We start from the raw sequence: 6,824 nt of genomic DNA on the forward strand, positions 1-6,824 counted from the left end.
GTGAGCTCAAAGACTCCAGGCTGAATGGCTCCAGACAGCTGAAGAGAAATTTGATTATCTAAGGCCTCACCAATCAAGAATGCCCAAGAGATGATTATGCCCTTGTCGACAGAAAAAAATATAACCAACTGTAAAATTAACCATTAATAATTAATGCGTTTTATTTCCAAGCTAACTGTGTGACCTAGGCCAGAGAAGAGGTACACATGCCTTTTCTCGGGGTGATCATGTACAGAGGTTCCTTTTATTTGCTTTAGAGATTTACAGACAACATTTAATTAAAAGATTTCCCATTGGTCTGGCCCAAAAAGGCGGGACATGTAGAAGCTGGGTGGGGGGGGCTTGTAGGTTATAGGTGGGTTCCACAAATTCTTAGGTCGGTGATTGGAAGGGAAGATCCCTGTCTTAGTTAAAGAAAGGCTTAATCTACATCTCAAGAAAAAGGGATAAGCAAAAGAATATACTGTAATTGGTTGAAATATACATCTCAAAGATACTATGCCAGGAACAGGAGGTAGGAAGAATCCTGTTAAATAGAAAATAAATGGTCTGTTAATGTTTGTGAGCATGACTTCCCCAGTCCCCTTTTGAAAAGATTTTGGAAAAATAGGAAAAGTAGTCAGACTTCTGTCCACACCCTCTTGAACCAGTCACTGAACTGATCATGAGCCTAGGACTTCTGCCCCTAATTTTGCCCTTAAAAACGCATGTGGGGAACATCTCGGGGAGACCAGGTCTTTTCAGCATGAGCTGCCTGCTCTCCTTGCTTTGTGCTTTGCAATAAAGCTGTACCTTCCTTCATCACACCTTTTAAATATTTTTGAGAAAATATTTACATGTCAGCTACCCAAATTGTTGAAAAACAAATGTATAGCACACTAGTCACACATTTTAGGCCATCCTAAACACATTAATGAAAATTAATCTGTTCTTGGGAAACCTAAAATATTATTTTTCATAAACAGAATTTATTTTGCAAATATTTGAATAGATTGTTTAATTTTTTTTGAATAATTTTGTTGTCCATAAATTTTTAGATAACGACTGCTTGCGGGCATGGTGGCACACACCCTCTGGCAAAAACTACTGGAGGCTGAAAAGTAATGACTGCTTGCTGCTAAGAATGATTATTATAGTGAAATGAAATCATCCTCTGAGTTTCACTGAAAATTATTGACAAAAACAGACCATTAAGAGAAAGGGCATTCACATTGATTTTTAACATACACATATACATCAGGAAGCCATACAAAATGTGACTCAAGGAAAAGCCAAATGACTGAAGGTTTTATGCAGCATAAAACAGAGCAGTTTTGAAGTTAAGCTAAGAAAGGGTGAAGGAAAGGAAATGCAAAGAATCTTGTCTTTCTGGGCCAGGTGTCACACCTCTAATCTTCCTTTTCCAAAAAAGGGTAAGAAGGTAGCAACAGATGAAAGGTAGCCTACTTGCATCTGCTGCTGGCTTTACTGATGTAAATAGATGTAAATTTCTTTTACGAAAGATTATATTTTCTTACAAAGATAATTCTCATTTCCACATACTCTCTGGATAGTTATCTCAAAATATGCCAAAGTATATTTGGAGTGGCATATTTTGGCTCCCCACAGTTACCCTTTTGAAAATCTATTTTTAGAAAGGTTTCTGTTAACTAAGAGATTGTCAAAGGGGAACAGTGCAGATGAGAAGAAAACAAATTTCTAATTATTTTGTCTTGAAACTAGTTCATTTCAGGTGCTGCAGATGGGTTCTCAATATTAGATTTCTGTAACGTTCAAGCATGCAGATATTTAACAAGAGGGATTTCTAAGAAAACAAAAGGAAAGCAAAAGTTAATGTCTGGAGCAATCTATAAACTGTTTTCTCTGGAGTCTGGAGGGCAGTTGGCTGGAAAGATTTCACAAGTTAGATTCAAAGAATCTTCAGATAAAATGGAATCAGCAGGCTGAGGCAATCTGACAGATTTTCCTTGTCTGTAGTTTGTGTGTCACAAGGTTGTCTTAATGCAAGCTGTTGTGGTGATTTTTCTTCAAAGCTAAGATCAGTTTTTAGGGCCTCAGGAAAAATATAGTTTTAACTTTAATGAATCCACACCAGAGAAATGAGAGAAAATTTTGGAAATGTTAGTCTGGAAACTCAGAAAGAGCTCAGCATTCATTTTAAATTGTAGGAAAATGATAAAAATTCAAAATCATGTAACGGGGGTAGAAATACAACAACAAGCAAACTATATCTTTCTTCAAAACACAGATTTCTCTCTCAGGCCTCCTGGTGCCAGAATGGGCACCGGTGCTTATTCAAGGGGCCTAGAATCAGCCCTGTGCCACCTGCTGCAGAGACACGACTTGGCGAAGAAAGTTTATTCAGTGAAGTCAACATTGGGGAGAGGGCAGATTTGAGTCCATAACCATCTTTGCCATTCTGGACAAAATAGAAAGCTCACACAGGTTAAAAACAAAGGGCAAATTATTCAGGAGGCAGAATCACAAGAATTTCAAGAAGAATGAGAGTGTCAGGGGGCAGTGGAGAGGAGTTCCTTTCTAGGCATTCAGGGTAGGGCAGAATGACTGGATTCTTTTTCTGCAGGGGGCTTGATGATAAGCAATGATTAGCAATGCAGCTGAAGCAAATCGAATCAGCCAATACAACCCTTACATATTGATTTAGAATCTAGGTGAGGCTTCTTAATGTCTAAGCTGGTAAAATCATCTCAGATGGTCAGATAAAAGGGGGCTGGCAACATCTTTCTCTTTCCTAGCTTTGAAACCAAACAAGGACCCCCTAATGTATTTTCTAGGATCCCTGAAATATAAAGTCCATTTACATTGTAATGGTCCAGAGTAAGGAGTAAGTCTTCAGACTTTTGGTTATGATAATGACCAGCATGGACCATGAGTAAGGGCCATTTGATGTCTAAAACTCTCACTTATATGAAAGATAAGGTTTTCATTTCAATATGTAAGATGTTTTATAGGCTGGAAACTGCTGGTTGTGAGCTCAAAGACTCCAGGCTGAATGGCTCCAGACAGCTGAAGAGAAATTTGATTATCTAAGGCCTCACCAATCAAGAATGCCCAAGAGATGATTATGCCCTTGTCGACAGAAAAAAATATAACCAACTGTAAAATTAACCATTAATAATTAATGCGTTTTATTTCCAAGCTAACTGTGTGACCTAGGCCAGAGAAGAGGTACACATGCCTTTTCTCGGGGTGATCATGTACAGAGGTTCCTTTTATTTGCTTTAGAGATTTACAGACAACATTTAATTAAAAGATTTCCCATTGGTCTGGCCCAAAAAGGCGGGACATGTAGAAGCTGGGTGGGGGGGGCTATACTTGGGTTCCACAAATTCTTAGGTCCGCTGATTGGAAGGGAAGACCCCTGTCTTAGTTAAAGAAAGGCTTAATCTACATCTCAAGAAAAAGGGATAAGCAAAAGAATATACTGTAATTGGTTGAAATATACATCTCAAAGATACTATGCCAGGAACAGGAGGTAGGAAGAATCCTGTTAAATAGAAAATAAATGGTCTGTTAATGTTTGTGAGCATGACTTCCCCAGTCCCCTTTTGAAAAGATTTTGGAAAAATAGGAAAAGTAGTCAGACTTCTGTCCACACCCTCTTGAACCAGTCACTGAACTGATCATGAGCCTAGGACTTCTGCCCCTAATTTTGCCCTTAAAAACGCATGTGGGGAACATCTCGGGGAGACCAGGTCTTTTCAGCATGAGCTGCCTGCTCTCCTTGCTTTGTGCTTTGCAATAAAGCTGTACCTTCCTTCATCACACCATTTGCCTATAGTTTGGTTTCATAACACTTGGGCGAGCAAATCTGATTTGAGTTCGGTAACAGCTCCATAGTAAGGCATCTGTGAAGACTCAGCAAGGTCATTGTGTAGCATTCTGAGGGAGGTATCTGTAATATTCATTGTGAAGTAATACATAGAGGTTAGGGGCCAGCAGGTGGTGTGGTGGCTGGGCCTCTGGACTCTAGTGCCCACCATGGTTTGAGGTCCAGACCTGGCAGCTTGCTTTCTCACTTTCCTTCTCTCTGTCTTTCTCTGGTGAGCACACATGCACTCTAGCAAATTAAATAATAATAATAAATAAATGTGCTTGCTTGAGCAGCACATATACTAAATTGGAATGATACAGAGAAGATTAGCATGGCCCCTGCACAAGGATGACATGCAAATTTCTCAAGTGTTTCAAATTTTAAAATAATAATAATAATAATAAATAATTCTCTTTTAAAGAAAGAAGTTGAAGGAAGATTTCCCTTAGTTTTAATCCATCGTTAGACACTTAAGACTAAAAATGATATAGTCATTTTGGTTCTCTTATTATTTAGTTACACCTCCTTTTACCAAAGATAATCATAGAACTATGGGCTAGACAGAACAGCATGCTGTGGTAAGCCAGGTTAACGAGGAGGTATTTGCATCCTCCTCTGAGGGACCAAGAATGCACTGCCTCAGTGAAAGCTGACTCATTATAAAATACATATGCAACTCCTCACCAGAGAGAAGAATTCCCTACAAACCTTTATCCCACTAAAGCAGGAGCCACCCCACCACACTTTCTCAACCCTTCTACTTAAATTTGTTTGTTAGTTTGACCAACTCGGCTGACAAATATGGTAGAGCAATGGTGTATAGCAATCTTTGGGGCAGTGGCAATTTCCTTAGGCCAATGTCCTCAGATTGTGGCTGTGTAATTTTAGCTTCTGCATTACTACAAGTCTAGCCTGTGTACTTTCCTCATTATCCTCTATTACCTCAATGGAACCTTTTTCCTCCAAGGAATTTGAGTCCTCAGTGGGGTAAAGTGGCAGGGCAATTACTGTAATGGTTTAGTTGTCTGCTCTCAGTGGCAACTAAGCAGATCTCTAGTCTCAGTCTGTATGGCTGGAGCATTTTGCTACAGTTGGAGGTCTTCTCTCAGATGCTATGTTTCTGCACAAGCAGATAACCCTTGCTCTATTGCTAAGCACAGTGTACAAAGGAATGGTCACGCTGACAGGCTGACAGCGGCAGGAGAGCCTACTCACCTTAAAAGCTCTAACAAACCCAGGGGCTGGCAGGTGGTGTTGAAGGACCAGAGTGACTCCATTTATTTTATGGGACAACTCCATTTTGTTAAACTCACCTTGCTGAGAATCGGTGCCATTTCAAAGAGGCAGGCCGATCACTTAGGAGAAGGTTATAAAACTATCACCCCACCAGGGCTGGCCAATGATAAATAAAGGAAATACCTTTCTTGCCAATCAGTTAAAGACAACTATGGTTTTTGAAATCTAAAGCCAATGTATAGCTGCCTGAGTGCATTCCTCAGTACCCCTAGACCTCCCCAACTAACCACCAAATAAAATCCCAGCCCAACTAACACGCAGGGCTCTCCACTCTGACCCACTGTGTCAGAATTGGAGTCCTGGCTTGAGCCCTAATAAAAGCAACCCTTGTGCGCTTGCATCAGAATCAGCTCCTTAGTGGTCTTTTAAGAATTTTGCTACCTGGACACAATGGTGTGGTGGTTAAAGGTGCTGGATTCCCACATGGCCAATCATGGTTTGAGTCCTGGACCTGGCGGCACGCTTACTAACTCTCTCTCTCTCTTTCTTTCTCTCTCTCTCTCTCTCTCTCTCCTTTCCCTCTCTGGTCAAATTAAAATAAGTAAATGAATAAAATTAAATAAAATCTTTTTATTTAAAAAAAGAAGCTCTAAAAACCCTATAGGCATTTTTGGGCACCCCTGTACTCAGGTAGTGGCCCCAACTGTCAAAAAGACTGGCCCCCTCATACCACATCAAGATGGAAGTCCCCAGTATTTTCCCCAGTGACATTCCCTTTTTCTCAGTTTCCCCTGTGGTCACTCCAACAGGGAGCTCCTTGGAATTCTTCCGACTCTGCCACTTGTCCTGGGGGAGCCACAAGCCTTTTCTGAGAAGTCTTGCCTGTGATGATTACTGATTTCAAAGAACACACGCAGAGGTCCAGCAGAGAGAGTCCTGAGTTTACTTTCAAAGAAGGCTCTGCTCATGGCCAGGAAGAGAATGGTCCATGCCATCACTGAATACAGGCTCAGATTATATATGTAAAGAACAAAGTATTCAGAAATCAAGGGAAGATCAATGTGGATTCCCTGTCACCAAGGCAAGGACCGCTTTGTACATACATAGTTCAAGGGTTTCAATATCAGGTTAGCTTATTACATAAGCAGAGTGTGTTTCAGGTTCAGTGCCTCTGATTTTGTGATGTTAGTGTGTGTGTACATACCTCCAGAACAGCCCTGTCTATGGATGAGTTCCATGAAGTAAGGAAATGATCATGAGATGCTCATGGAGTACAGCAGGATCTCAGAAAGATAGGAAGGAGAGCTCTCAATGTTTGGATCTTGCCCTCAAGTGTCAAGACTGACACACACATACCTTTAATCTGAGGTTGGCTGAGGTTAGGGATGGGTCATGGTCTGGAAGCTCTTTGGGGATTCCTCTTTTTCCACCTCTATCTTTTTTTCTGACAAAAAGAAAATTAAAATTAGGGATCAGCATGTGGTGTGGTGGTTAAGGTGCTGGACACTCCCACATGGCCAGTGACAATTCGAGTCCTAGACCTGTGGCTTGCTTTCATACATTTTCCCTCTGTGTCTTTCTCTGGTCCAATTAAATGAATGAATACATAAAATTAAATAAATAGTTCTTTAAAAAATAAAATAAAAATTAAAGAAGGAATCAAAGTATTATCCATTTGAAATAGTAAATGGGTAGATCAGGTCGATCAAGGAAAATGTGAATTAGTTAAGTCTACTCCCTAATTTCTAAAATA

The 6,824-nt window shown here is 40.3% G+C and overlaps 1 non-coding gene across 1 annotated transcript; it reads left to right on the forward strand.

The window, feature by feature from the left end:
- Window positions 1–4,112: 4,112 nt before the first annotated feature.
- On the forward strand, window positions 4,113–4,218 carry LOC114008710 (U6 spliceosomal RNA). The gene has a single exon (XR_003550218.1). It is a non-coding gene; the product is annotated as a U6 spliceosomal RNA (small nuclear RNA).
- The last annotated feature ends 2,606 nt before the right edge of the window (window positions 4,219–6,824 follow it).

The sequence above is a fragment of the Tupaia chinensis genome, unplaced genomic scaffold, assembly GCF_000334495.1.
Source record: "Tupaia chinensis unplaced genomic scaffold, TupChi_1.0 Scaffold000370_1, whole genome shotgun sequence".
NCBI classification, from domain to species: Eukaryota; Metazoa; Chordata; class Mammalia; order Scandentia; family Tupaiidae; genus Tupaia; species Tupaia belangeri.